We start from the raw sequence: 13509 nt of genomic DNA, 5'->3' as shown, positions 1-13509 counted from the left end.
GTTATGTGTGTCAATGACAAATAAATAATGTAAGCCGTTTTTGAATGTCGACGTCTGTACAATGTGCTTTCACGACATCATTTTATTCCGTGACGTAATTTATGTCATAGCTACTAATCAAATGTGCGTATGGAGCACGCATGACTAAACGTTGGCAGCCTTTCCAGCCGATACGTCCATTTTTCCACAGAACTCTTGACCTTTAAGCTCCCACAGGGGGCAAATTTGAACTCCCAATGCAGAACGGAGGTGTATATGTCTGACCCGTAAGTCTATCTGTCTGTCTGTCTACCCCTACATAGTTCTCAAATTAAAGTTCCAATTTTAAAGCAGATTTTTTTATTTGAAAGCTGGTTTAATCTGGACGGTTCTTACCTATAGTTCTGAAAGTTTGTTCAGCCGTTTAAATTTCATCAGCTACATGAAGTAAAAATGTTTTCCGCCAGCATGCTCTATTGAAATACCTTACGAAGTCCATAAGAACTGCACCACGTTATGTAGTACCAGGTTGTAGATCTCAAAAAGATGTACCTAAATAAAAGATTACGGTTGAACGATAATGATGATTTTTGTCTTCTGAAGTCGCCTGTTTCCGCACCTACAAAGCGGAAAAAGTGTGAGTGTGACCTTGTAAGCCATCGCTGCCTCACAGAGAAGCCAGCAAACAATCCAACAGCTGCCTTCGGAATTCACATTCAATAATATTACTCACTCACTCTATTTACGTCAGTCGCTTGCAGCTCAGTTGCTGATCTGCTCAGAAGCGACAGCATTGTTTCGGTCTGTTCGTAGTGTTTATTCACACATTGTGAATGTGAGTGAACACGAGAGTTTAATAGTTACGTGTACCTCTACAAAAAATAAGTGGCTTCTTCAAACCTAAAAGACAAAAAGTTAGTGAGAGCAACGAAAACGGCAGCCACGTCTTCAACTGCGGCTGGAGAAGAAGATGCAAACAGCAAAGCAGACGGTTCTTCTCCTACGTCGTCGTCGCTAAATGATAATTTCTCTAAGTTGGTGGATATGGATATGGGCAAAACACCTATAGACAGTAATGAAAATTGTAATGATGATGAAAAGCCAGATTGTTGGTCTATCGAACAATGTACAGATTATAAAGCTAAAAACCCCTCGTTAATTATTAAAAAAGCTAGTTTATAGAAGTGTATCTGCACCAGGTCCCAAAAAACGAAAGGGTTAAAACTGGGTGAGCAATGGGTTTTAGGAACTGTAAGCTCATATGGAACAAACAAAAAAGATCAACTAACGTCTCTTAGGAAAAAACTATTTGATAACCGCACATCTCAAGCTCACGGTTTAGCGAACAAAATCCAGACTAACGCAGAAAGACGTCACATTCAGAACCCAGTTGCTTCAATGGTACAGGAACAACAAGTAGTTACGAAGCGTGTATTTCGCACAGCTTATAAGCAAGCAGAGTTAAACAGACCGTTTTATGAGTTTGAGACAGAAATTGATCTGCAAATTAAAAATGGTTTGGATATGGGACGAATACCACATTAAAATGTTGCTTTCTCTAATATAGTGCTTCATATTTCTGATCAGACATCAGATCTAATAAATAAATTAATAAAGAGTGACTCCGAATTTTCACTTCTTTTGGATGAAGTCACTACTCTTTCAAACAAGAACACTTTGATTGTATACCTTAGAACCTTGTTAAAAGGAATGGGAAACCCCACGACAATTTTTGAGCTACATGACAAAACAGCATCTGGTATCTTAGAAGAACTTTTAAAGTAGTTGGAATCCCTAGGTCTAGGCTATGACTTTTTGAAAGACCGTATAATCGATTTGACTTGCAATGGAGCTTGTATCATGTTAGGAAAAAAGTCTGGCTTCGCAAAGCAGGTGTTGGAAATGTTTCCAAACTTATTCACCTGGCATTGTTTGAATCGTCGTATAGAACTCGCCGTGGACGACACGATAGAAGAAGTGGCGGGAATTAATCACTTTAAAATATTCATCGATAAAGTTAGAAATATGTTCAGCTGCTCTCCGAAAAACAGCAGGGGGCTGGCAGTTGTTGCTAAAGGTTTTGAGCAAGAAATTTTGAAAATCGATCGTGTGCTTGACACTCGTTGGGTGGCCTCCCGTTTATTGCCATGGCTCTGTACAATCATTTTTTAGAAGCATCAGAGGACACGCGACGGGACTCAAAACAACGGCCTACTTACAAAGGGCCTTGTAACACATTGTCATCGACATCTTTAGTCTCCAACCTAGCTGTAATGTATAATGTCTTTGAAGAGTTCGCCGATCTATCCCTACAGCTGCAAAGATCAAGTGCAAACCTTGTCAAGCTCACTACGACATTACACTTTTCATAAAAGTGTTTGAAAGTCGGGTTGATGCAATGGGATAACATGCAAATGTAGCTAACATTGTAATGGAAAATATGAACTTTCAATGTGTCGAACTTCGTGAAAGAACAAATATTTCTAAGATTTCTGATAAACAGTTTTGTCGCAGCTTGGCAAATAATTTGTCATACAGGCTGTTATCATCAGTGAATGCATCTGAAAGCTACGATGTTGTTATGAATGACATGAAGGTCATTCATTCCAAATTATGGCCTCATAACATATCGATCACTTACGGAGAAAATGAGATTTAGCGAATGTGTGAAATATTTAAGATCAATAGCCCTCGTGAAATAATGAAGGACTTCAGGGAGTACAAACAGCGCATGAAACCAGTACTAAGCGGAGAAACGCCAACTATTCTTGTACAGCCACCAATGTTCAAAACGTTCTTATCAGTAATGAACAGCATTGCAGTGTCGAGTGCGGAGTGTTAGCGTGGCTTTTCTGCAGTGAACTTAATTATGACACCACTGAGATCTTCACTCTACATCAGCACTGTTTGTAGTTCATCACGCATCAGACTTCTGCGACCACCTGCAGCCAGATACGAACGTGGGCGTCACGTAAAGTCTTGGCTGGCGAAGGGATATCATTCTGCACTGGCTACACAGTCAAAGGCACGAAGTGATGAAGTGTATAATGAAAGGAATATTGTACTATGGAAATGTTTTTCTTAATCCATCTCAAACTGTTTATGATTGATTGTGTTTGAAATAATTTCGCAATGCTTACTTTTTCTTCCTTTGTTTGAGCCACTGAGTATGAACTTAGTTAAAATTATGAGCTCAGTTAAAATTCAATACTTTCTAACAAGGTACTTTTTAACAATAAATATACAACGTATATTCTGCGTAAATTGACTGGTCATATGCCACTGACTTTTGTCAGAGTAACAGATGGTTGTCTTAATGGGAAGTATTTAAAAAACGTTGGATACCCTTAGGTCAAAGATATATACCGCATGTTGACAGGACTTGTTATTTTATGAGTGAAGGGAAACTAAAATCGTATTTCTGACTACAAAATCGTAATCTCAAAATTGTTCTACTCCACTACGGTTCAGCACTGAAATCCCAACTCCCGTACTTCCAACTGTCAACGGCTCTGCAACTCTTTCTGGTCAGCTGAAAAAGTTGCTGTAGTTATTTTAAGCAGGGGGGAGTACAGCAACACGTCACGACATTCAAGTGTGTGTGTCCTTGATGCTGTTATGTCGATAATTTGTTCCTTCGTGTTGTCAGTCTTGACTTAGAACTCGAGCGGGTCATCATTCAAATGTCTCTCGCGCTAAGAAGTGTTGTTTTGCATGCGAATGCTGAATAGCATTAATTTAGGAATGAGCAGTTTATATTATAAGTTCGTTTCCATGGGTTTCTAAGGGAACCTTTTAAGATTATAGAACACTGTTTCAAACAGCCTATAGAATCCTCAAGGCAGAGACTGGTGTTTGGCGGAGCAAGGTGTGAGCACTCTACCAATCTTATCCACTTCCTGTCTTATTCCTGTGGCGCGGCTATCGAGGGACAGATGTCTGTCTGCACGCCTCGGCCTGACCTCTATAAAGGTATTTCAGTACTGGCGCCGTAAGGAGATGAGAATCTCTCCCTTGAACAGACTGACATTTGCGTCTTATTTCTAAAAAAAAAGATGCAGCGTCCAACTCCGTGGTAAATAATGCTGTATAATACAATCATGAATAATGTCGCCGTCTTATCCGAAAGTTGAAGGTTGTGGTGTACCCAGGTATCATTTCCAGGCTGAGCAGTTTAGAAATCAATGACAGTGCGTCCCTTTGCAGAAGATGTATTGTGGAACTTCTGCACATACATCAGCCAAGAATCACAGATGGAAACAGAGAAAGTGTTGAAAAAGAGTGAAAAATTGATATCGGGTTTAGGGGAAATATTAGAATACGGATGCGCGGTCATATTTCTTTTCGTACATATCTCCTTTCGGCGTGGGCGTGTTTATATTGTATCTTTGCCCCATAGAACGTTCCGATACTTATTAGATGACATGTACGTCATGGCTGAACCAAAGCAAGATCTGCCATACCTCCGACATCACTCTTGACTCTCCTGGTCGTATGAGGGGCAAACGACGGAGTCAGTGAAGTAGTTCCACACCCTACAGTGTAAACTGGTTTCCTAGATTCAGACAAGTGGGTTTCACGAGCACGGCCTCCACTTTTTTCGAAACCTGCCGACTTAGCATCTCCATTCCGCCAGCGTAAGACGTCTGCCGGACCGTTACGGTGCCAGCAGAGTGCCTAAGAATTCGTCCCAAGGCTTCTGTCGCGGCAGCTCGACGTGGATGGAGACGCCGAGGCAGTGCTGAACAGAGCGTAGCGCCGGAGGTCAGCGCAGCGTCGCAGGCCAACATGTACACTGCAGGCTTCTGGAAGCCACCCGACCAACCCAAGTCTTCCTTCCCCACCTCTCGTTAGTTAATTGTACACTTGTTTCCATTTTATATCGCTTTGTGGTTTTTTCGCCTCCCCACTCCAAGTATTCACTCAATGCTGTTGGCTTTAAACTTTGGAGACTGGCGTTCTAATCGCATAACAAACGACTTTTTGCTGTTGTTTACAGGTATTGTTACCGTATTTGCCTACATCTAAGTGGTACTGCATGTCAGTAAACGAAGTGAAAAAAGCTCCATTGCTGTTTACACTTCGATATAGTCTTCTAGCAACGACACATTCCTCGTCTAGGAAACCGCTTTTTGTATCTTACAAATCTTTTATGTACTGCCTTTTATAGATCAGGCTCGGAATGTGCCTGTTGTTTACATTGAGCTTTCGCGGTGTAACGTACTAGATCACTCAAACGTTTCCCGAGCTAGTGGCAAATCTCCCAAGACACTGAGCGCGATCGTCGACAGCGAGCTATGGTCTCGAATACCTTTAGCGCATTTGGGAGAGGCAATCTTCCTACGCACCTGCGCCGTATAACCGAGTGAGAAACGTGTGTGACGTGCAGGTATTGGACCGCATATGAAGGGCGCAGCGGGGAGACACTCTGGACTCACATTCGGGAGGACAGTGGTTCGACTCCCTGTCGGGTTCCCATGTTCAGGCTTCCCTCGGTTTCTCGCAGATCGCGTGAAGTTGACGACTCCTGCTGGTATACTGCCACGGATTCTGACACGCTCATCCGGAAATATGGCACCAATTATCGTGAATGCCATTACAGCTCCTTTTAAAAGAGCACGTGTTATTTCCTTCCCCACACTCCTCTGACCGTAGCCCGTGTTCCGTCTCTGACGACCCTACCGTAGACGGCAGTTCCCCACGCCGTGCGAAGCGACCTTCACGCGCCTCAGAACGTGCACGACGACACGTCGCCGGACTGGCGTTCACAGGTGTCGGGAATTCCGATAAGGTGGCCTCGCATTTTAGCTTATCGCTTGTTGTCAGCTCACTCACATTTCTAGATAAACGCGTTTTAACGCGACAGTACAGACTGATATCAATGAGAGAAAATGGGTCACCCCTTTCCCTAAATAATTTAGAATTTTTTCACAGCAAATGCCTTGGTGTACGAGACTGGAGCAGTGACAAGTATCGCAGCTGAGAACCCGGCTGACATTCGCTCGAGTCTAGGGGACCACGCCTTCTGAGGGGACGCGCGACAACACCTGTCCTGACAGGGGTGCGGCGCGCACGCCTGCCTGCGCTCCTGAGGAGGGGGGGAGGGGCGGCCGCTGCCACACGCAGTGAACGCCGAGGTGACGACACGTCTCTGGACCACGTCGTACTGGGATGTGTTGGACGTGCTGCACACCGAAATAAACCGTGCTGCAACGTGGCGAACAATAATAGTAACAAGTCACAGCAGTCACGAAATTAACGGCGGGATAGCGCTAGGTGACGATCAGTTTGGCTTTAGGAAAAGTAAAGGGACGAGAGAGGCAATTCTGACGTTACGGCTAATAATGAAAGCAAGGCTAAAGAAAAATCAAGACACTTTCATAGGATTTGTCGACCTGGAAAAAGCGTTCGACAATATAAAATGGTGCAAGCTGTTCGAGATTCTGAAAAATGTAGGGGTAAGCTATAGGGAGAGACGGGTCATATACAATATGTACAACAACCAAGAGGGAATAATAAGAGTGGACGATCAAGAACGAAGTGCTCGTATTAAGAAGGGTGTAAGACAAGGCTGTAGCCTTTCGCCCCTACTCTTCAATCTGTACATCGAGGTAGCAATGATGGAAATAAAAGAAAGGTTCGGGAGTGGAATTAAAATACAAGGGGAAAGGATATCAATGATACGATTCGCTGATGACATTGCTATCCTGAGTGAAAGTGAAGAAGAATTAAACGATCTGCTGAAAGTAATGAACAGTCTAATGAGTACACAGTATGGTTCGAGAGTAAATCGGAGAAAGACGAAGGTAATGAGAAGTAGTAGAAATGAGAACAACGAGAAACTTAACATCAGGATTGATGGTCACGAAGTCAATGAAGTTAAGGAATTCTGCTACCTAGGCAGTAACATAACTAGTGACGAACGGAGCAAGGAGGACATCAAAAGCAGACTCGCTATGGCAAAAAAGGCATTTCTGGCCAAGAGAAGTCTACTAATATCAAATACCGGCCTTAGTTTGAGGAAGAAATTTCTGAGGATGTACGTCTGGAGTACAGCATTGTATGGTAGTGAAACATGGACTGTGGGAAAACCGGAACAGAAGAGAATCGAAACATTTGAGATGTGGTGCTATAGACGAATGTTGAAAATTAGGTGGACTGATAAGGTAAGGAATGAGGAGGTTCTACGCAGAATCGGAGAGGAAAGGAATATGTGGAAAACACTGATAACGAGAAGGGACAGGATGATAGGACATCTGCTAAGACATGAGGGAATGACTTCCATGGTACTAGAGGGAGCTGTAGAGGGCAAAAACTGTAGAGGAAGACAGATATTGGAATACATCAAGCAAATAATTGAGGACGTAGGTTGCAAGTGCTACTCTGAGATGAAGAGGTTAGCACAAGAGAGGAATTCGTGGCGGGCCGCATCAAACCAGTCAGTAGACTGATGACAAAAAAAAAAAAGCACATCAGCTGAAACAAGCCCAAATGAATCTGTGACGCACCAAATACCGACGCTTGCAAATTAGTACATGCATAATATGGTTGGTTCAAATGGCTCTGACCACTATGAGACTTAACTTCTCAGGTCATCAGTCCCATACACCTAACATAAAGACATCACACACATCCACGCCCGAGGCAGGAACCGTAGCGGTCGCGCGGTTCCGGACTGTTGCGCCTAGAACCGCTCGGCCACCCCGGCCGGCACATGCATAATATAATTCTTTACTTTCGTGTAGCTGTACGTTTTTTTGGCCGTGAGACTTGCGGCTGGTTCGATGTACGTCTCCACGAAATGCTCTCCTGTGGGAACTTCTTTATCTCGGAGTACCACTTGCGATCAACATCCTCAGTTATTCGTTGGGTATATTCCAATCTCGGTCTTCCTCTACAGTTTTTACCCTCTACAGCTCCTGCAAGTGTCACGGCCTTTATTCGTCGATGTCTTAAGAAATGTCCCCTCATCCTGTCCACTCATTTTGCCAATATTTGCGACCTGTTGCATTTCTCAGCATTCCTACTCAGAACCTCCTTTTATCTTACAAGTCCACTCGATTTTCAGAACTTGTTTACGGCACCCCACCAGAAACACGTACATTCTCTTTTTTCCGATTTATTCCACACTGCATGATTCACTTCCTCAGAAATCTCCTCTTCAAATGAAGGTCAGTGTTGGATAGCAGTAGACTTCTTTTTTCGTGTGAGTCTGCTTCCGTTGTCTGTCAGTTTGCTTCTAATGTAGCGAAACTGATTTACTTTGTCTACTTTGTTGCCTGTCCCATCTCACTCCTCCCAGTTTTCATATTAACTTTGTCGCCAATCTCACAAATGATACACCATATTTCTTTCATATTTTTTCTGTTTTCTTTTCAACCCACACTGTGTGGTTAGCAGAGCGTTCATTCCATTTAACATGTCTTGCAACTGAAACTTCCTGGCAGATTAAAACTGTGTGCCCGACCGAGACTCGAACTCGGGACCTTTGCCTTTCGCGAGAAAGTACTCTACCATCTGAGCTACCGAAGCACGACTCACGCCCGGTCCTCACAGCTTTACTTCTGCCAGTATCTCGTCTCCTACCTTCCAAACTTTACAGAAGCTCTGCTGCGAACCTTGGAGAACTAGCACTCCTGAAAGAAAGGATACTGCGGAGACATGGCTTAGCCACAACCTGGGGGATGTTTCCAGAATGAGATGTCTTGCGATTCTTTCTATCGCTGAGAATAGCAATGTCATTTGCGAATCTTGTTATAGGCATCATTTCATCCTGAATTTTAATCACAGTCCTGAATCTCTCTTTCATTGCTGTCATTATGTGTACCCTGAACAATAAGACTACACAATATATCCCTGTCCTATCAGCTTTGCCGGCCGCGGTGGCCGTGCGGTTCTGGCGCTGCAGTCCGGAACCGCGGGGCTGCTACGATCGCAGGTTCGAATCCTACCTCGGGCATGGGTGTGTGTGATGTCCTTAGGTTAGTTAGGTTTAAGTAGTTCTAAGTTCTAGGGGACTTGTGACCTAAGGTGTTGAGTCCCATAGTGCTCAGATCCATCTTTCTTATCACCTTTATAACTGGAGCACTTGGTGTATGGTCTCATTCTCTCCCTCTTGGTCCTCACACATACTGTACACTACCCACCTCTTCTCATAGTTTAGACGCAGTATTCAGTAGTCCGGGCCCGCCTCCTGTTGCTGCTGTTTGCCTGTGCGCTTATTCCCTCTCACTGTGCTGCCGTCGTCTCAGACAGAGCACTTAGAAGTGTGTCGTCCACGAGTCGTTCCCCACGTACCGTTTTGAGGTGGTGCTGGCCTCAGGACAGGACTGCTGATTCTGTGCTGTGTGATCGGTGTAAACAGTGAAATTAGATTCTGTTATCCCACCCGGCAAATGCCAGACGTGACGCTGTGCTGCGGCATTAGCCGACAGGCAGTCGTCACGTATGCAGAGCGACATCTTGTAACACCGCATTGCATCAGCTTTGAGCAGGTTGTTCTGGCGACTTTGGGACATTAGATCACTCGCAGCAAGGACAACAGATCGTGGTAGACCTCGCACAGGTCACGTGTCACATATAGTGGGGGAGGGGGGTCGTGGGGGTGGTGAAGGTTGCGACGACCAGAAGATGGTCCTGCAAAAAGTGTGTGAATAACTGGAGTTGTTGAGGGAGCTATGCACGCACTTGGATGGTCAGTTCTGTGTGGAGAGCTACTTGATCCGTATCACTTACAGCATGTGCGAGCTCTCGACTCATGAGACCGGTGTGCTAGATTGGAGTTCTCCCACTCGATGCTAAGACCGTGCACTGAAGATCGAAAGTTCACAACTTGCATTTTATTTCTGCATGAGGAGAGGTTTACGTACAGGTGAGACAATAAATAACCACAATAGCCGAGTTTGGGCAGGTGTAAATCCTCGAGTGCCAATGGGAGCAGAGCAGCAAGTGCACTCTATTACAAAGACGCCCCGGGCCAGACACGTCGCTGCACAGGTTAACAGGTCCTGCTTGTAAGCAGTTTCTGCGCCCCCGTTTTTCAAGCCTCGTACGGCAGAAGACAATACGGGCAGGGGGAGGGGGGAGGGGCCCAGCAGCGTGGCCTCCCTCTCCAGCAGAGCTCTGGCCGCGTGGGCGTTCCAGCTGAGGCTCTGCTGCACGCCGAACTGGAAGCTGAGTCCCCAGCACGTGAAAAGACCTGACAGCAGCCTGGCTGTAGCCCGACCACTTAGGCTTACTTAAGTTTCGCTGTTATTATGTACACATAATAATTCGGTATGGCAGCAGTTGCAAGTTATTTGGAACAAAACGATATCAGAAAGTACGCAACTAATGGCCAAAATGGTAATTTATTGTACTGTCTTTGTCGAGACTTAGGTAAAATAACTGTAACTACTGAGTTCAGCTTTGATTGGTTACCTGTGATAATGGTTCATAACTATTCATTAGCCGAAAGTAAGGTTGACTATTATTCTTATTCCAATGGAAAATCAAATAATAAATCAAAACAGTCGCCAAACCTAGTGCACATAATCTGTTTCTGAATTAATCAACTATAATTACAATTATGTACACAGAACAGTCTGCCCTACTCATTCTGAAGGTGTCAGTCACTACACGTATAGAGAAAATCTTTGTCCTTGTGAAATAGTAAAATTGAGTTAGGTGAAAACTTTGAAGCATTTACTTCAAAAATGGCTCTGAGCACTATGGGACTCATTTTCTGAGCCCATCAGTCCCCTAGAACTACTTAAACCTAAATAACCTAAGGACAACACACACATCCATGCCCGAGGCAGGATTCGAACCTGAGACCGTAGCGATCTCGCGGTTCCAGACTGTAGCGCCTAGAACCGCGCGGCAACTCCGGCCGGCTGCATTTACTTCGTCTCGTTTTATGTGGAGATTAGTAGATCGATAATCGAATGAGTAACTGACGTATACAACATGATAATGAACTGTGTAACCTCGTTTCCACTGTAACTGCCAAATACTCTAATACAGTTTTCAGATACCTGAATATCATTAAGAACATTGTTTTAATGTAATAATATGGCGTATAAATAGACAATGAAACACTTTTTCGATGCTGCAGTGCAGTAGCCAAGAGGTATACATAAACAAGGCCAAAAATTCATTAATATTCTTAAATAAAAGAATAAATTAATGAATTTTGCCAGATTACGTTCTTTTAAACGGTTCTTGTTAACATTAAACTTAAATTTCAATTATTAGTCCTTTTCATCATCTTTGAAGAGAAAACTCTGATTACTTAGAAACAATCTCAACTTTAAATCATAGAAAGCTCTCAGACCTAGAACTACACTACTGGCCATTAAAATTGCTACACCAAGAAGAAATGCAGATGATAAACGGGTATTCATTGGACAAATATGATAGAACCCACATGTGATTGCATTTTCACGCAACTTGGGTGCATAGATCCTGAGAAATCAGTACCCAGAACAACCACCTCTGGCCGTAATAACGGCCTTGATACGCCTGGGCATTGAGTCAAACAGAGCTTGGATGGCGTGTACAGGTACAGCTGCCCATGCAGCTTCAACACGATACCACAGTTCATTGAAAGTAGTGACTGGCGTATTGTGATGAGTCAGTTGCTCGGCCACCATTGACCAGACGTTTTCAATTGGTGAGAGAACTGGAGAATGTGCTGGCCAGGTTAGCAGTCGAACATTTTCTGTATCCAGAAAAGCCCGTACAGAACCTGCAACATTCGGTCGTGCATTATCCTGCTCAAATGTAGGGTGTCGCAGGGATCGAAAGAAGGTTAAAGCTACGGGTCGTAACACATCTGAAATGTAACGTCCACTGTTCAAAGTGCCGTCAATGCCAACTAGAGGTGACCGAGACGTGTAACCAATGGCACTCCATACCATCGCGCCGGGTGATACGTCAGTATGGCGATGACGAATACACGCTTCCAATGTGCGTTCACCGCGATGTCGCCAAACACGGATGCGACCATCGTGATGCTGAAAAGAGAACCTCGATTCATCTGAAAAAATAACGTTTTGACATCCGAGTACCCACGTTCGTCGTTTACACCATCGCAGACGCTCCTGTCTGTGATGCAGCGTCAAGGGTAACTGCAGTCGTGGTCTCCGAGCTGATAGTCCATGCTGCTGCAAACGTCGTCGAACTGTTCGTGTTTTTGCAAACGTCCCCATCTGTTGACTCAGGGATCGAGACGTGGCTGCACGATCAGTTACAGCCATGTGTGTAAGATGGCTGTCATCTCGACTGCTAGTGATACGAGGCCGTTGGGATCCACCACGGCGTTCCGTATTACCCTCCTGAAACCACCGATTCCATATTCTGCTAACAGTCAATGGATCTCGACCAACGTGAGCAGCAATGTCGCGATATGATAAACCGCAATCGCGATAGGCTACAATCCAATCTTTATCAAAGTCGGAAACGTGATGGTACGAATTTCTCCTCCTTACACGAAGCATCGCAACAACGTTTCACCAGGCAACGCCGGTCAGCTGCTGTTTGTGTATGAGAAATCGGTTGGAAACTTTCCTCATGTCAGCACGTTGTAGGTGTCGCCGCCGGCGCCAACCTTGTGTGAATGCTCTGAAAAGCCAATCATTTGCATATCACAGCATCTTCTTGTTGTCGGTTAAATTTCGCGTCTGTAGCACGTGATCTTCGTGGTGTAGCAATTTTAATGGTCAGTAGTGTATAAGGATGATATTAATGGCTCATCAACCACAAAAATCATCATTAGACTCGGAATGCAGAACGATATACCTTGGATCGAGATGCAGGTAGTAATCAATTGGAAAAAAGCTCAGTCTGTGTATTCACATTTCGTACAGAATTCATACAGTTCAGACCATCGCTGTGTGGATGTGGTCAGTTGCTACTTGCCAGCTGTAGCCAGCCGCCACCTCCTGATGATGTCGAGCAGCTGTCCGGAGGAAACATTCTGCAGCACACAGAACGTGGTGTGGTGGCAGACCTGACGTCCATACGTCAGTCAGTGGCGCGTCATCTTCCAGCTGGACCACGCTTCCCTCGTTACTCCTATCAGCCCTCACGCCTGTTCCTCACCTCCTTTGCTGTGACGCACTGGAGCAGCTCCGGTTACCGAATAGTAATCTGGCACAAAGTCTTCTGTTCTGTAAGGGAACAATGAAGTGTGCAGGGTAAGTGTACTTTACTTCCATTCTGACACCATCAGTGACCACACAAGGATCCAACTGCACGATACCCCATTCCTAAGTTACCACATAGCTATTCTCGATCATCATCGAGTTCCTCACCTCCATTACTCCTGTGTACAGTAATCTAAAACAGCGTTTCGAAATATCTGAGTGAACAGTGAACAATATAGATATAGCGAAATCCTCTTGATTTACTACAGCATCAGCAGCATATAATAAAGCAGGATTACAACCCATTCTTTAGTTATAAATTACCGTTCTTCAACCCTCACGTGTGTTTCTCAGCTCCCTTGCTGTGACATGCAAGGCAAACTGCAGGTATGAGGCAGGAGGG

The sequence above is a fragment of the Schistocerca serialis genome, chromosome 11 (genome assembly GCF_023864345.2).
Source record: "Schistocerca serialis cubense isolate TAMUIC-IGC-003099 chromosome 11, iqSchSeri2.2, whole genome shotgun sequence".
Taxonomy (NCBI): Eukaryota; Metazoa; Arthropoda; class Insecta; order Orthoptera; family Acrididae; genus Schistocerca; species Schistocerca serialis.
Note: the sequence above shows the minus strand (reverse complement) of the source record.